This window comes from Halichoerus grypus, chromosome 1, assembly GCF_964656455.1.
Source record: "Halichoerus grypus chromosome 1, mHalGry1.hap1.1, whole genome shotgun sequence".
Lineage (NCBI taxonomy): Eukaryota > Metazoa > Chordata > Mammalia > Carnivora > Phocidae > Halichoerus > Halichoerus grypus.
The window spans coordinates 122,663,238-122,680,160 of NC_135712.1; the positions used below are offsets into that span (position 1 = coordinate 122,663,238).

At 38.2% G+C, this 16,923-nt stretch overlaps 1 long non-coding RNA gene and 1 pseudogene across 1 annotated transcript; both read right to left on the reverse strand.

Moving 5' to 3' along the window:
* Positions 1 to 8,245: 8,245 nt before the first annotated feature.
* LOC118528536 (uncharacterized) lies at positions 8,246 to 16,900 on the reverse strand. Its single transcript, XR_004913707.2, has 2 exons — positions 16,739 to 16,900; positions 8,246 to 8,537 (listed from the first exon to the last, which is right to left on the reverse strand). It is a non-coding gene; the product is annotated as an uncharacterized LOC118528536 (long non-coding RNA).
* On the reverse strand, positions 14,800 to 16,478 carry LOC144381674 (large ribosomal subunit protein eL39 pseudogene; annotated as a pseudogene).
* Positions 16,901 to 16,923: the final 23 nt, after the last annotated feature.

Here is a 16,923-nt window from a genome sequence, read left to right on the forward strand (position 1 = left end):
CTTTAAAAATCTATTCAGCCATTCCATGCCTTTTGATTAGAGAATTTTATTTGTTTCCATTTAAAGTAACTACTGATAGGCAAGGACTAACCATTCCCATCTTATTAGCTGTTTTTTGTAGTTCCTTTGTTCTTTCTTCCCTTTTTGCTGCCTTCTTTTGTGAATTGATGATTTTCCATAGTGGTATACTTTGATTCCCTTGTCTTTATCTCATGTGTATCTGCTATAGGTTTTTGTTTTGTGGTTACTCTGAGGCTTACTTGAAATATCTTATATCTATAATAATCTATTTTAAGTTGGTGACAACTTCAACCATATACAAAATCTCTACCTTTTTACTATCCCCCTCCATTTTATGTTTTTGATGTCACAATTTACATCTTTTTATATTGTGTATCCATTAATAAATTATTGTAGCTATAGCTATTTACAATACTTTTGTTCTCTAGCCTTTATTCTAGACTTAAGTGGTTAACAAACCACCACAGTACAGTATTAAAGTATTCTGAATCTGACTATATACTTACCTACCTCTGCTGGTGTGTTATATATTTTCATGCTAATAATTAGAATCCTTTTGTATCAGTTTCAAGAACTCCTTTAATCACTTCTTGCAGGTCTAGTGGGGATAAACCTTCTCAGTTTTCGTTTTGGGAAAGCCTTTATCTTGTTTTCATTTCTGAAAGACAACTTTGCCAAGTAAAGTATTCTTGGTAGCAAGTTTTTTTTCCCCCCCACACTTTGAATATATCATCCTGCTCTCTTGGCCTGCAAGGTTTCTGCTGAGAAATCCATCTATAGCTTTATGGGGTTTCTCTTATATGAGAGAATTATTTTTTTCTTTTGCTGCTTTAAAAATCTTTTCTTTGTCTTTGATTTTAAGCAGTTTTATTATAATGTGTCTTTGAGAAGGTTGTTTTGGATTGAAATTTTGGGATGACCTATTAGCTTCATAAACTTGGATGTCCAAATTTCTCTCTAGGTGTGGGAAGTTCTCAGACATTATTTCTTTGAATAAGCTTTTCACCCCTTTTTCTTTCTCTTCTCCTCCTGGGATTCCACTAATGCATAGATTGTTTATTTTAATGATGTCCCATGGGACCCATAGGCTTTCTATAGTCCCTTTTTTATTGTTGTTTTCTTCTAACAGGATAATTTCAGATGATCTGTCTTTGAGAACACTGATTTTTTTTCTTCTGTTTGGTCCAGTCTTCTGCTGAAGATTTCTATTGAATTTTTCAGTTCAGTCATTGTTTTCTTCAACTCCAAAATTTGTGAGAATTTTTTATGTTTTTTATCTCTTTGTTGAAACTTCTTATTTTGTATTGTTTCCCTGATTTCATTAAATTGTTTACTGTGCTCTCTTGTAGCTCTCTGAGCATCTTTAGAAAATTATTTTGAATTATTCGTCAGGCAATTCATGTATCTCTATTTCTTTGTGGTCAGTTACTAAGAGTTTATTTTATTTATATATTTTTTTATTTTTTTGGATGTAGTGTTCCATTATTCATTGTTTGTGTATAATACCCAGAGTTCCATTCCACATGTGTCCTCTTTAATACCCCAAACCAGGCTAACCCATCCCCCCACCCCCTCCCCTCTAGAACACTCAGTTTGTTTCTCAGAGTCCATAGTCTCTCATGGTTCGTCTCACCCTCTGATTTCCCCCTCTTCATTTTTCCCTTCCTACTATCTTCTTTTTTTTTTTTTTTTAAATATATAATGTATTGTTTGTTTCAGAGGTACAGGTCTGTGATTCATCGGTCTTACACAATTCACAGCGCTCACCATAGCACATACCCTCCCCAATGTCTATCACCCAGCCACCCCATCCCTCCCACCCCCCCACCACTCCAGCAACCCTCAGTTTGTTTCCTGAGATTAAGAATTCCTCATATCAGTGAGATCACATGATACATGTTTTTCTCTGATTGACTTACTTTGCTTAGCATAATACCCTCCAGTTCCATCCACATCGGCAAGATTTCATTCCTTTTGATGGCTGCATAATATTCGACTGTGTGTGTGTGTGTGTGCGCGTGCGCGCACGCGTGTGTGTGTGTGTGTGTGTGTGTGTGCGTATACCACATCTTCTTTATCCATTCATCTGTCGATGGACATCTTGGCTCTTTCCACAGTTTGGCTATTGTGCACATTGCTGCTATAAACATTGGGGTGCATGTACCCCTTCGGATCACTACATTTGTATCTTTGGGGTAAATACCCAGTAGTGCAATTGCTGGATCATATGGTAGCTCTATTTTCAACTTTTTGAGGAACCTCCATACTGTTTTCCAGAGCGGCTGCACCAGCTTGCATTCCCACCAACAGTGTAGGAGGGTTCCTCTTTCTCCATATCCTTGCCAACATCTGTTGTTTACTGACTTGTTAATTTTAGCCATTCTGATTGGTGTGGGGTGGTATCTCATTGAGGTTTTGATTTGGATTTCCCTGATGCTTAGTGATGTTGAGCACTTTTTCATGTGTCTGTTGGCCATTTGGATGTCTTCTTTGGAAAAATGTCTGTTCATGTCTTCTGCCCATTTCTTGATTGGATTCTTTGTTCTTTGGGTGTTGAGTTTGATAAGTTCTTATAGATTTTGGCTACTAGCCCTTTATCTGATATGTCATTTGCAAATATCTTCTCCCATTCTTTCGGCTGTCGTTTGGTTTTGTTGACTGTTTCTTTTGCTGTGCAAAAGCTTTTTATCTTGATGAAGTCCCAATAGTTCATTTTTGCCTTTGCTTCCCTTGCCTTTGGCGATGTTTCTAGGAAGAAGTTGCTGCGGCTGAGGTCGAAGAGGTTGCTGCCTGTGTTCTCCTTTAGGATTTTGATGGACTCCTATCTCACATTTAGGTCTTTCATCCATTTTGAGTCTATTTTTGTGTGTGGTGTAAGGAAATGGTCTAGTTTCATTCTTCTGCATGTGGCTGTCCAATTTTCCCAACACCATTTGTTGAAGAGACTGTCTTTTTTCCATTGGACATTCTTTCCTGCTTTGTCAAAGATTACTTGACCATAGAGTTGAAGGTCCATTTCTGGGCTCTCTATTCTGTTCCATTGATCTATGTGTCTGTTTTTGTGCCAGTACCCTACTGTCGTGATGATTACAGCTTTGTAATAGAGCTTGAAGTCCGGAATTGTGATGCCACCAGCTTTGCTTTTCTTTTTCAACATTCTTCTGGCTATTCGGGGTCTTTTCTGGTTCCATACAAATTTTAGGATTAATTGTTACATTTCTTTGAAAAAAGTTGATGGTATTTTGATAGGGATTTCATTAAATGTGTAGATTGCTCTAGGTAGCATAGACATTTTAACAATATTTGTTCTTCCAATCCATGAGCATGGATCGTTTTTCCATTTCTTTGTGTCTTCCTCAATTTCTTTTGTGAGTATTTTAGTTTTCTGAGTATGGATTCTTCTCCTCTTTGGTTAGATTTATTCCTAGGTATCTTATGGTTTTGGGTGCAATTGTAAATGGGATCAACTCCTTAATTTCTCTTTCTTCTGTCTTGTTGTTGGTGTATAGAAATGCCACTGATTTCTGTGCATTGATTTTATATCCTGCCACTTTACTGAATTCTTGTATGAGTTCTAGCAGTTTTGGGGTGGAGTCTTTTGGGTTTTCCACATAAAGTATCATATCATCTGCAAAGAGTGAGAGTTTGACTTCTTCTTGGCCGATTTGGATGCCTTTTATTTCTTTTTGTTGTCTGATTGCTGTGGCTAGGACGTCTAGTACTATGTTGAATAGTAGTGGTGATAGTGGACATCCCTGCCGTGTTCCTGACCTTAGGGGGAAAGCTCTCAGTTTTTCCCCATTGAGAATGATATTCGCTGTGGGTTTTTCATAGATGGCTTTTATGATATTGAGGTATGTACCCTCTATCCCTACATTCTGAAGAGTTTTGATCAAGAAAGGATGCTGTACTTTGTCAAATGCTTTTTCTGCATCTATTGGGAGGATCATATGGTTCTTGTTCTTTCTTTTATTAATGTATTGTATCACACTGATTGATTTACAGATGCTGAACCAACCTTGCAGCCCAGGAATAAATCCCACTTGGCTGTGGTGAATAATCCTTTTAATGTACTGTTGGATCCTATTGGCTAGTATTTTGGCGAGAATTTTTGCATCCATGTTCATCAGGGATATTGATCGGTAATTCTCCTTTTTGATGGGGTCTTTGTCTGATTTTGGGATCAAGGTAATGCTGGCCTCATAAAATGAGTTTGGGAGTTTTCCCTCCATTTCTATTTTTTGGAACAGTTTCAGAAGAGCAGGTATTAATTCTTCTTTAAATGTTTGGTAGAATTCCCCTGGGAAGCCATCTGGCCCTGGGCTTTTGTTTGTCGGGAGATTTTTGATGACTGCTTCAATTTCCTTAGTGGTTAAAAGTCTGTTCAGGTTTTCTATTTCTTCCTGGTTCAGTTTTGGTAGTTGATACATCTCTAGGAATGCATCCATTTCTTCCAGATTATCTAATTTGCTGGCATAGAGTTGCTCACAATATGTTCTTATAATTGTTTATATTTCTTTGGTGTTGGTTGTGATCTCTCCTCTTTCATTCATGATTTTGTTGATTTGGGTCATTTCTCTTTTCTTTTTGATAAGTCTGGCCAGGAGTTTATCAATCTTATATATCTTTCAAAGAACCAGCTCCTAGTTTCGTTGATCTGTTCTACTGTTCTTTTGGTTTCTATTTCATTGATTTCTTCTGTGATCTTTATTATTTCTCTTCTGCTGGGTTTAGGCATTATTTGCTGTTCTTTCTCCAGCTCCTTTAGGTGTAGGGTTAGTTTGTGTATTTGAGACATTTCTTGTTTCTTGAGAAAGGCTTGTATTGCTATATACTTTCTGCTTAGGACTGCCTTAGCTGCATCCCAAAGATTTTGAACAGTTGTATTTTCATTTTCATTTGTTTCCATGAATTTTTTTAATTCTTCTTTAATTTCCTGGTTGACCCATTCATTCTTTAGTAGGATGCTCTTTAGCCTCCATGTATTTGAGTTCTTTCTGACTTTTGTCTTGTGATTGAGTTCTAGTTTCAAAGCATTGTGGTCCAAAAATATGCAGGGAATGATCCCAATCTTTTGGTCCCAGTTGAGACCTGATTTGTGACCTAGGATGTGATCTATTCTGGAGAACGTTCCATGGGCACTAGAGAAGAATGTGTATTCTGTTGCCTTGGGGTGGAATGTTCTGAATATATCTGTGAAGTCCATTTGGTCCAGTGTGTCATTTAAAGTCTTTATTTCCTTGATCTTTTGCCTAGATGATCTGTCCATTTCAGTGAGGGGGGTGTTAAAGTCCCCTACTATTACTGTATTGTTGTCGATGTGTTTCTTTGCTTTTGTTATTAATTGGCTTAAATAATTGGCTGCACCCATGTTGGGGGCATAAATATTTACAATTGTTAGATCTTCTTATTGGATAGACCCTTTAAGTAGGATATAGTGTCCTTCCTCATTTCTTATTACAGTCTTTGGTTTAAAATCTAATTTGTCTGATACAAGGATTGCCACCCCAGCTTTCTTTTGATGTTCATAAGCGAGGTTTTTCCACCCCCTCACTTTCAATCTGGAGGTGTCTTTGCGTCTAAAATGGGTCTCTTGCAGACAGCATATTGATGGGTCTTGGTTTTTTATCCAATCTGATACCCTGTGTCTTTTGACTGGGGCATTTAGCCCATTTACATTCAGGGTAACTATTGAAAGATATGAATTTAGTGCCATTGTATTGCCTGTAAGGTGACCGTTACTGTATAATGTCTGTGTTTCTTTCTGGTCTATGTTACTTTTAGGCTCTCTCTTTGCTTAGAGGACCCCTTTCAATATTTCTTGTAGGGCTGGTTTCATGTTTCCAAATTCTTTTAGTTTTTGTTTGTTCTGGGAGCTTTTTATCTCTCCTTCTATTTTCAATGACAGCCTAGCTGGATATAGTATTCTTGGCTGCATATTCTTCTCATTTAGTGCTCTATTAAATATATCATGCCAGTCCTTTCTGGCCTGCCAGGTCTCTGTGGATAGGTCTGCTACCAATCTAATATTTCTACCATTGTAGGTGACAGAACTCTTGTCCCGAGCCGCTTTCAGGATTTTCTGTTTTTCTCTGAGACTCGTAAGTTTTACTATTTGGTGTCGGGGTGTTGACCTATTTCTATTGATTTTGAGGGGAGTTCTCTGTGTCTCCTGGATTTTGATGCTTGTTTCCTTCCCCAGATTAGGGAAGTTCTCTGCTATAATTTTCTCCAATATACCTTCTGCCCCTCTCTCTCTTTCTTCTTCTTCTGGGATCCCAATTATTCTAATATTGTTTCATCTTATGGTATCACTTATCTCTCAAATTCTGCCCTCATGATACAGTAGTTGTTTATCTCTTTTTCTCAGCTTCTTTATTTTCCATCATTTGGTCTTCTATATCACTAATTTTCTCTTCTGCCTCATTTATCCTAGCAGTTAGAGCCTCCATTTTTTATCGCATCTCATTAGTAGCTTTTTTGATTTTGAATTGGTTAGATTTTATTTCTTTTATTTCTCCAGAAAGGAATTCTCTGGTATCTTCCATGCTTTTTTCAAGCCCAGCTAGTATCTTTATAATCGTCATTCTGAAATCTAGTTCCAACATCTTACTAATGTCCATATTGATTAGGTCCCTGGCAGTCGGTACTGCCCCTTGTTCTTTTTTTTGAGGTGAGTTTTTCCATCTCGTCATTTTGTCCAGAGGAGAATAGATGAATGAGAGAACAAAATGCTAACAGGGTAACAATGACCCCAGAAAAATATACACTAAATAAATCAGAAGAGATCTGAAACCAGGGGGAAAAGAAAGGCAAAGAAAGAAAAAAAAAGAAGAATATGTTCAAATATGATCAGACTGGTGAATAAATCAGTGCTGCACACTAGATTATGGGTGTATTTTTGTCTGTTAGAAGACACAGCCTCCCAAAATTTTAAAGAAAGAGAAACTTGTATATGTACAAAAATAAGAGTAAATATGATGAAGGGATGGAATATGACTGTAAAGTAGAAAATTATAAAAGATTTTATAAAAGGAATTGATAAGAAGTTGGTTGAAAAAAGAAAGAAGAGAAATTAAAAAAAAAAAAGGGGGAGAGAATGTGATCAGGCAGGAGACTAGAACAAAGCCATACACTAGAGATTCAGAGTATATTTTAGCCTGTTACAAAAAACTGTATTCCAAAATTTTAAAGGGATAACAATGTATATATATATATATACACCAAAAATAAGGTTAACTAAAATGAAGGGATAGAATATGACTCTAAAAATGAAAAATAAAAAAGATTTTTAAAAAAGGGATTGATAAGATGTTGGTTGAAAAAGGGAAAAAGAGTAATTAAAAAAAAAAAATTAAAAAATTAACTTTGAAAGACTAAAGAATCATGGGGAAAAAAGCCGTGAATTCTATGTGCTGTATTCCCCTAGTGCTGGAGTTCTGTCATTCTCATTGATTGGTAAACTTGGTCTTGGCTGGCTGTTCTTGCTGGTCTTCTGAGGGATGGGCCTGTTGCCTTGGTTCTCAAATGTCTTTGCTTGAGGTGGAATTGCCTCGCCCTTGCTGGGTCCTGGCTAAGTAATTGGCTTGGGTTTGCTCTCTGGAGCTTTTGTTCCCTGCAAGCTTTCCGTACAACTTTGGAGGATGAGTGTGAAAATGGCGGCCTCCCAATTTCCACCTTGGAGGAGCCGAGAACTTGGGGCCCCACTCCTCAGTGAGCCCCAGAGAAAAGCAGTCAATCACTCGCTTCTCCACGGTCTCCAGCTGCACTCTGTGCTCACCTGGCCTGTGACCGGGTGAGCGTAATAAATGTCTCCATAAGTGTCATTGACAAGATATTTGTAGTCATTGATTGCTTACATTGATTCAGAAAGAAAAATATGCAATTCTGACCCTGATAGCTTGCTATTAAAATTTTATCCCTAGAAATTCCATATTACTCAGATTAAAGAGAACATCCAAAAGCTTCTGGAAATGGGTAACTGTGGCTGCCTCTGGAAAGGAGAAATAAGATGTCAAGGGAAAAGGAAAGGCACATAAGTTTTACTTTTTTAATTGGTTGCATGCCTGTAATATTTCTCTTAAAAAGTTCTTTTTTAGAAATAACTTGGTTATAAAAAACATGCACTGAAAGATTATAGGAAGTGATTTGAATATGTTTTCATTATATATATAATGCCTCCCAGTTACCAGCTGGCAAAAGAAAGAGAATCTCTGTAAAAGAGTAGAAAAGATGAAAAATTTTTATGTGATAAATTAGGTATAATACACAGTGGGGGGGAAAAAGGCATTTTGAAACTCTAGGAAAAACAAAGCCATATAAGTAGTTTATGGCCCAAATGTGAAGCATAAATATTTGGGCAATTGATAGTAAGGGAAGAGAATCCATTTGATCTTCATGTTCTGCACATTTTCCTTTGAGTGACTTTCTAGTGGTTCTGACAGAAGTTTGTGGAGAAGAAAGTGTAATCTTGGCACTCTTCTTAGCCTGGAAGTTGGCTGTTAACTTTGCGTTACCTAGAGGACAGAATAGAAAAGACTTATTGACTATGTTTAAGGGAGGTGAGTGGAAGGTGAGAAGGAAGAATGGCAGTAGTAAAATTGGAGAGTTGAAATACTTTCTACCTACGGTTGAAATATTATCTAGAGTTTCACAGTATATTATTAAAAGTTTCAAAGATAACCAACAAAAAAGCTAAAATGAATGTAACTGTTAAACTTTGAAGTGGATGTTAGCATAATCCTTACCTTTTATAGCTAGGAGTCATTAGATATTGTGTAAAGCTGATATGAGCATATTTAGAAATACTTAAGTAATCACAAACAAACAAAAACATGTAAAAGAGGTTGGCCCCGGGGATTGATCCTAGAAGTAGAAAGGGTTATAATATTTGTTGCTTTTCATCATAAATTCTTTTGTGCTAATGTTCTGTTACAATTTAATTTGTTTCCTTTTATTTATTGCCATGTGTGCATTTCTTTGGGAAAAAAATAGATGCTGGTTTTTTCTGTTTATATAGAAACAATATTTTTTTTGTAGCTATCTTATTGAGGATGACTCCCTAAAGTGGGTCAGGCTTCATTTCAGATCTTTTAAAATAAGCAATGATTTGGAAATTCCAAGTACACCAAGAAACTTGGAGTAAGCAATTGGTTGTTCTACTGATATTTTATTCTCTACCTTAAGGATTATATAAGAATCCTTAGCTCCTATCCACATTAGCTTTAGCCCTCTGCTTATGAGATTTCTTTTTTAAGTGTCTGAGTAGTTCTGATCCTCCATTTTGGGGGGATAAGATTTTGCCTGCAACCAGGTTATTGATTCTGAAAGGGGAGGTATTCTGGTCCCTCTTTTTTTTAAATTTTATTTTATTATTTTATTTATTTATTTATTTTAAAGATTTTATTTATTTATTTGTCAGAGAGAAAGACACAGCAAGAGAGGGAACACAAGTAGGGGGAGTGGGAGAGGGAGAAGCAGGCCTCCTGCTGAGCAGGGAGCCCAATGCGGGGCTTGATCCCAGGACACCGGGATCATGACCTGTGCCAAAGGCAGATGCTTAACGACTGAGCCACCCAGGCACCTCTATTCTGGTCCCTCATATTACCAGCCTTGGTAATTGAGTGCTCATGTTTAGAAGGAATTGTGTTTTTAGTATTAAAAAAGGAATGGAAGGGGTGCCTGGGTGGCTCAGTTGGTTTAGTGTCCGACTCCTGATCTCAGCTCAGGTCTTGATCTCAGGGTTGTGAGTTTAAGCCCCGTGTTGGTCTCCATGCTGTGTGTGGAGCCTACTTAAAAAAAAAAAAAAAAAAAAGGAATGGGAAAACCACAGGTTAATCTGATAGTTAGGCCTTACATATTATTACCACCAGTTGGTAGCACACCTTAATTGCAAGAGTAGGAAAGAAAGGAAAACCATTTCTGATTTTTGCAAAGGTCTAGCAATACAAGTAACAGCAAATGTCCTGTAGCCAAGTGAAAATGTGAAGGAAGAATACTTCATTTTGGGAGAGTAAAATGAGGCAGTGATCATGATCCCTAAAATACTATGTTACAAATATTCATGTGGTTTGTAAAAGTAGTGAAAGTGAAGAGTGAGAAAGCATAATCAGGAGACCTCTCTTTGGTCTAAATATCTAATAGCTGCACCTAGAACTCTGTAAAAGGGTTGGAGAAGGGAAGAATCATGAATAAAACGTTACTTTGAAAAGTCTTTCTTATAAGATCTATATGAGGGGGGTGCCTGGGTGGCTCAGTCAGTTAAGCGTCTGCCTTCAGCTTAGGTCATGATCCTGGAGTCCTGGGATCGAGCCCCACATTGCGCTCCCTGATCAGTGGGGAGTCTACTTCTCCCTCTACCCCTCACCCTGCTTGTGTTCTCTCTCTCACTCTCTCTCAAATAAATAAATAAAATCTTAAAAAAAAAATCTATATGAGGAAAACTATAAAACTCTGATGAAAGCAATCAGAGAACCACATAAATGGAGAGATAGTCCATGTTCATGGATAGGAAAATACAATATCATCAAGATGTCAGTTCTTCCCAACTCGATCTATAGATTCAATGCAATTCAAAAAAAATCCCAGCAAGTTATTTTATGGATATCAGCAAACTGATTCTAAAGTTTATATGGAGAAAAAAAAGACCCTGAATAGCCCGCACAATATTAAAGGAGAAGAACAAAGTTGGAAGACTGATGCTACCTGACTTCAAGACTTACCATTAAGCTACAGTAATCAAGACAGTATGATATTGGCAAAAGAATAGACAGGTCAATGGAATAGGGAGTCCAGAAATAAACTCCCATAAATATAGTCAACTGGTCTTTGACAAAGGAGCAAAGGTAGTAAAATAGAAGAAAAGATAGTCTTTTCAGTAAATGGTTCTGGAACAACTGGACATCCACAGGCAAAAAAAAAAAAAAATCTAGACATAGATCTTACATCTTTCACAAATAATTAACCCAACACACATCACAGCATCACAGACCTAAATGTGAAATGCAAAACTACAGAACTCCTAGATATTAACAGAGGAGAAAACCTAGGTGGCCTTGGGTATAGCGATGTCTTTTTAGATACAACACCAAAGATATAATCCAAGAAAGAAATAATTGATAAGTTGGACTTCATTAAGATTAAAAACTTCTGCTTTGCAAAAGACAACGTCAAAAGAATTAGAAAACAAGCCACAGACTGGGGGAAAATACTTGCAAAAGACACATCTGATAAAGGACTATTATCCAAAATATACAAAGAATTCTTAAAATGCAACAGTAAGTAAACAAACAACCCAAATAAAAAAATGGGCCAAAGACCTTAACAGATATCTCACCAAAGAAAATATATAGTGGCAAACAAGCATATGAAAAGATGCTCTACATCATATGTCACCAGGGAAATTCAAACTGAAACAACAATGAGATACCACTACATACCTAGTAGAATGGCCAAAATCTGGAACACTGACAATACCAAATGCTGACAAGGATGTGGAGCAATAGGAACCCTCGTACATTGCTTGTTAGAATGCAAAATGGTTCAGCCACTTTGAAGACAATTTGGCAGTTTCTTACAAAACTAAATATACTCTTACCATATGATCCAGCAATCACACTCCTTGGTATTTATCCGAGTGAGTTGAAAACTTATGTTCACAAAAAAAACCTACATAGGAATGCTGATAGCAACTTTATGCATAATTTGCAAAACTTGGAAGCAACCAAGATATCTCTCAGTAGTTGAATGGATAAATAAATTGTGATACATCTGGACAATGGATTATTACTCAGCACTAAAAAATCCATGAACAATCAAGCCATGAAAAGACATGGAGGAAGCTTAAAGCATATTATTGAGTGAAAGAAGCCAATCTGAAAGGCTACATACTGCATGATTACAATTACATGACATTCTGGAAAAGACAAAACTATGGAGACAGTAAGATCAGTGGTTGCCAGAGGTCAGGGAGAAGGAAGGATGAATATACAGAGCACAGATTTTTTGGGCAATGAAAATACTAGTATGTTACTATAATGATGGATGTATATCATTACGCATTTGTCCAAACCCACAGAATATACACCACCAAGAGTGAACCCTAAGGTAAACTACATACATTGGGTGATTATGATGTGTCAATATAGGTTCATCTTTGGTAACAAATGTATCATTCTGGTGAGTAATGTTGATAATAGGGAAGGAGGCCATTCGCGTGTGGGCAGGGGGTATAGGGGAAATCTCCATTCTTTCCTCCTTCCATACCTTCCTTTATTGTACCTAAAACTGCTCTAAAACCATAAAGTCATTAAAATAAAAAAAGACTTTCGTGAAAGCAATACCATCATTATCATCATGAAAACAAGTTGGCTGAACATCTTTCACTTTAAGCAGAACTCTAAGGTCAACAGAATAATTTGGAAATCTTCATGCTAAAATTATCCAAAGTGGAAAAAGACAAATTTTAACGTTACTCTGCCATCTAAATAGTCACAAACTAGGGGTGCCTGGCGGGCTGTCAGTAGAGCATGCGACTCTTGAACTTCGTCATGAGTTTGAGCCCACATTGGGTGTAGAGATTACTTAAATAAATAAATAAATAAATAAATCTTTTATAAATAAATAAATAGTCACCAACTAGCTCTTTGTATTAAAAGGCAAAGTTCTTCATGGTATTCATTAATAAATGTTAACCATTTATTCTGCGATGCATTTATATTACACTTACAATACATTGATGTGTAATTCTATAAATGCAATTTTTAAATATATAATATTAAGTATCTACTTTTGTACCAGGTTGGCTAAGAATTGAGTTGAAATAAAACTAATGGGTATGTGTCTTCCTTTTTAGACATCTAACCTACCAAGGATGAAACTTCAAAGTGGGCCCGGGCTCATTTCAGATCATTTGAAATGAGCAATGAGGTAGAATTCCAAGGTCACCAAGAAATATGGACTAAGCAAATGGTTGCTCTACCAATACTTTATTCCCAACTCTAAATAATTTTTTAAAAAGTTTTTTTTTTTTTAAAGTAGGCTCCATGCCCAGTGTGGAGCCAACATGGGGCTTGAATTCACAAGACCTGACATGAGATCAAGAGCCAGAAGCTTAACCGACTGAGCCACCCAGGCACCCCTACCCTAAATAATATTTAAGACTCTTTAGCTACTTTTCACACTAGTTTCAGATATCCCTTTTGATATTTTGTTCATACATATAGCTTGAAGCTGTTCATGAAAATTGTGGTATTTGAAAATCTTTGCCAAGAATTTTGGAATCTTGATTAAGAATTTCACAAAAGCAGAGGCTCCTGGGAGATGTGTGATTCCGTAACAAAGTCAACACATTATGATAACCATTACTTTACCAAATAGCTAAACTTTAAATGTACCTATTGTTTGCTTGCATTTATGATTTTTCAGACTAAATCAACTAATATGAAGAATTTGTGAAGAAAGAGACAGAAATCAGAAAAAGATCAAGTCATTTCTTGCATACCATTAAGTATTTCTGATTATATTTTGTAAACCATAGGAATCACAGAAAGCTTTTGTGCATTTTTAAAAGGGTGGTGAATGAAAGACAAAGACTTTTTAGAAGGCTATTTTACTTGTTATGGTATAAGATAATGGGATTTGGTGGTGGTGGGGGGTAGTAACAGCCTTGAATGAGATTAAAGCAGTGGGAGAAAAAGCAAGAAATCTGAATGAGGATATCATGGGAGTTGGGCTATTTTGAAGGAAAAGAATCAAGTCTAGCCCTACAATTTAGAACCTAGGAGACTAGGTAATTATTTATAAACACCAGCTCAACTATTGAGTTAAGTGAGAGGGCAAAATAAAGAAAATTTTAGATTTCTCTAAACTCAGAAAGTTGACTACCATGCCCTTGGATATTTTTAAAAATTGCTAAAAAGTTCTTAGCAAGATAAAAACAACACGACAATAATACCAATGACATTTCTATATAATTCTTAATTTGTTTAGTACTCATAGCAACTCTATGAGATAGGTACTATTGTTTTTTCCAACAACTGAGGAAACTGAGGCACAGAGAGATTTGTCCAAGGTCACACAGCTTTCTAGAGCAGTACAGTTCCAAAGTCCTTGTTCTTAATTATTACACTGAGATTACAATGTTATTAAGAGAAATTAGGAAATTTGAATTTAAAAAAAGCATTATTTTAAATGTTTAAATTTTGAGCTGGAGCTTCCTGGCAAGTAAGCTGAACATGAGGAATCTTAGTTGAGGAAAAATCAGAAACAGTAATTTTGGGAGACTTTTGAAGTGAAAGAATGTAGTAGAGGACAGAGAGTTAGGAGTTGAACCGTGGGATGGAAGAAAGGAGGAGGAGCTAGCAAAGGAATAAGACCAGTAAACCAGGTAGGTTGTAGGTACCAGGAATTGTCTTAAAATAAAGGGAAATAGGATTTTAAGGAGTGGGTAGGGATTGGGTATGTCAAGAAAATGAGGAATGAGAAAATGGTCGGAAACTAGAACTCTGTTGATCTTTTTTTTTTTTAATTTAAAGATTTTATTTATTTATTTGAGAAAGAGCATGAGCCAGAAGAGGGGCAAGCAGATACCCTGCTCAGTGGGGAGCCCAATCCCAGGATCCTGAGATCATGACCTGGGCCTAAGGCACTAAGCCACCCAGGTGCCCCCTAGCCACACTTTACATACTTGGTTGTCAAGGGCCATTTCTATCACTGCAGAAAGTTCTGACAGTGCTATGCATGATCTGACAGGTGGGGGAATTCAGTACTTCACAAATCAGAAACACAACAGCAGTAGAGCCGAAAGATCTCACATTTATTACTGAACCAACCTACTGGTGCAGAGGCATAGTCACAGAGAAGAATCATTTCCATGATAAGACAAGTCTATGGCCTGGTGGGAAGGATGTTCACAGAATGATAGAACACATGATCTTCACACAGCTTAATTAAATATGTGTGCCAATTAAGTGTGTCATCTCATGATGTGTGACGCCTTATAGACCCAGCTTGGTTCTTCTCCAGTGCCTCCTCTTACAGTTGTACCTGATCTTATTACCAGTTTTCATCCGAATCCACTGGGGAATGGGGCGATTCTGCTTGTTTCTTGGCCTGGAATCTCTTGATTCTGAAAGTCTTGTGAGAAGACATGGCGAGAAGCAGCCAGCCACACACAGCAGGATGGCGGCGAAAAAGAGAAAAGTAGACCTCTGTTGATCTTAAAATGTAATTTCATTTTGCTGTTACGAAGTCTGATTAATACAAGGTAAGGAATAAAGGGTAAATGAAGGCGGTGACTGCTTTTCAGAAATGTGACTGTGAAAGGAAGGTTGATAATACAGTAACTGGAGAGAATAGTAGCACTGAAATTTTAAAAAAAGACCATGGAAACTGTGTGCTGAAAAGCAGAAAGGAAGAAGCTGGTGGATAAGCACGTTGAAGATACAAGACCTTACAAAGTAGTGGTGTAAGGAAGTGGGAAGGGATAGCATACCTAGTCCAAGAAAGACTGGCTTTGCAAAGGGGAGAACAGGTTGATTTGGTGTGAATTTTTCAGATCATGAACAGAATGTGACTACAGATACTTCAAGATGGAGAGACTATCAAATTGGAGAATTTGTAGTCCCATAGATTTGATCCCTGGAAACTAAATGAAGTTATCTATTAGTATGGATTGCGACCGGCAATAATAACAAGGAAAGCTGGAAATAGTCTTTGCAAACAATATAAAAAAAAACCAACCAGAGATGTGTGTGTGTGTGTGTGTTTAGATGGGTTGCGACTTCCTCCAGTGAAACAGCCACACACTTTGTGACCTTTTTAGAAAGAAAACAGAAACGGGTAATTTACTGGAGATGGGCTGAGGACTGTAAAGGAATCGAGCGATGCAAAGGCAATATTAAAAGAGCTGACTCTAGCAACAGAGAATTTAGTCACAAGTGGAGCTGATGACCTGGGAGATTAAGGATTCACTTTTGTATTGAAAAGTTGTGAGCAGGTGAAAGGTAGGAGCCACAGCCACGGAAAGGCGGGTAGGAAGAGGCGACGTTCAAGGGCATATTTTGGTCACGATCTTACGTTAGTCAATTCTCACGTCCATTTCAGAGCCACTGAAAGTAGTCCTGTGCTGTGGGAAGAGAAATCGCATTCCAAAGCTGAGGCTGTATTTTCCCAGTCTAGCTACATTCCTTTTTCACTAACTAGCCAATGCTGCCGCCTTATGCAAAGCCGGCACTAAGGAGTGAATCTGCTTTACAGAGGCAGGGACGACGCCAATCGGCCTGGGGCAGGCACTGTAGCGTCTAAATCGGCACGGGATGGCCTAAACAGTTCTCGAAACCTTTTCACCCTCACTCGCGAAAACGCCTCGCCAACAGTCAACAATCAGTAGCTAACACAATGCTAAGCTCAGAGACCCTCTTTACAACCAGGAGAGGCGGGAGAAGGGTTCGGCTCCTTTACTCCCTTCCCGTTTCCGCAAAGCGCGTCCCGGACGTGCGGTGGGGACAGCACGAGTCAGGCGGAGCTGCAGGGAAACACCAGTCTCCGGACCTGAGGAGGGGCCTCACTGAAGGGTCGGGGGCGGGTCTCCCTCCCAGGTCTCGGAGAAGCTCCGAAAATGGCGGGCGGCAACTCGGCTAGCCGGGCGCGCAGGCGCCACCGTGGCCGTCCTTCCGCCAGCCTCGGGCGGCCCAAGAACCGTCCACAACGTCCTCACCGAGAGGTATCCGCCGATTGCGATTGGCTGAGCTAGGCTACCGCTCCGTGCGGGGGCGGGGTCCCCACGCAGCGGCCACGTTTCCCGCCCCGCTGGTGCGCGTGCGTGCAATCCCCAGAGGAAAGCGTTTGCGCGCGTCCCCGCCGCGGCCCCCAGCTCGCGCCTCAGCTCCCTCCCTTTTCCGG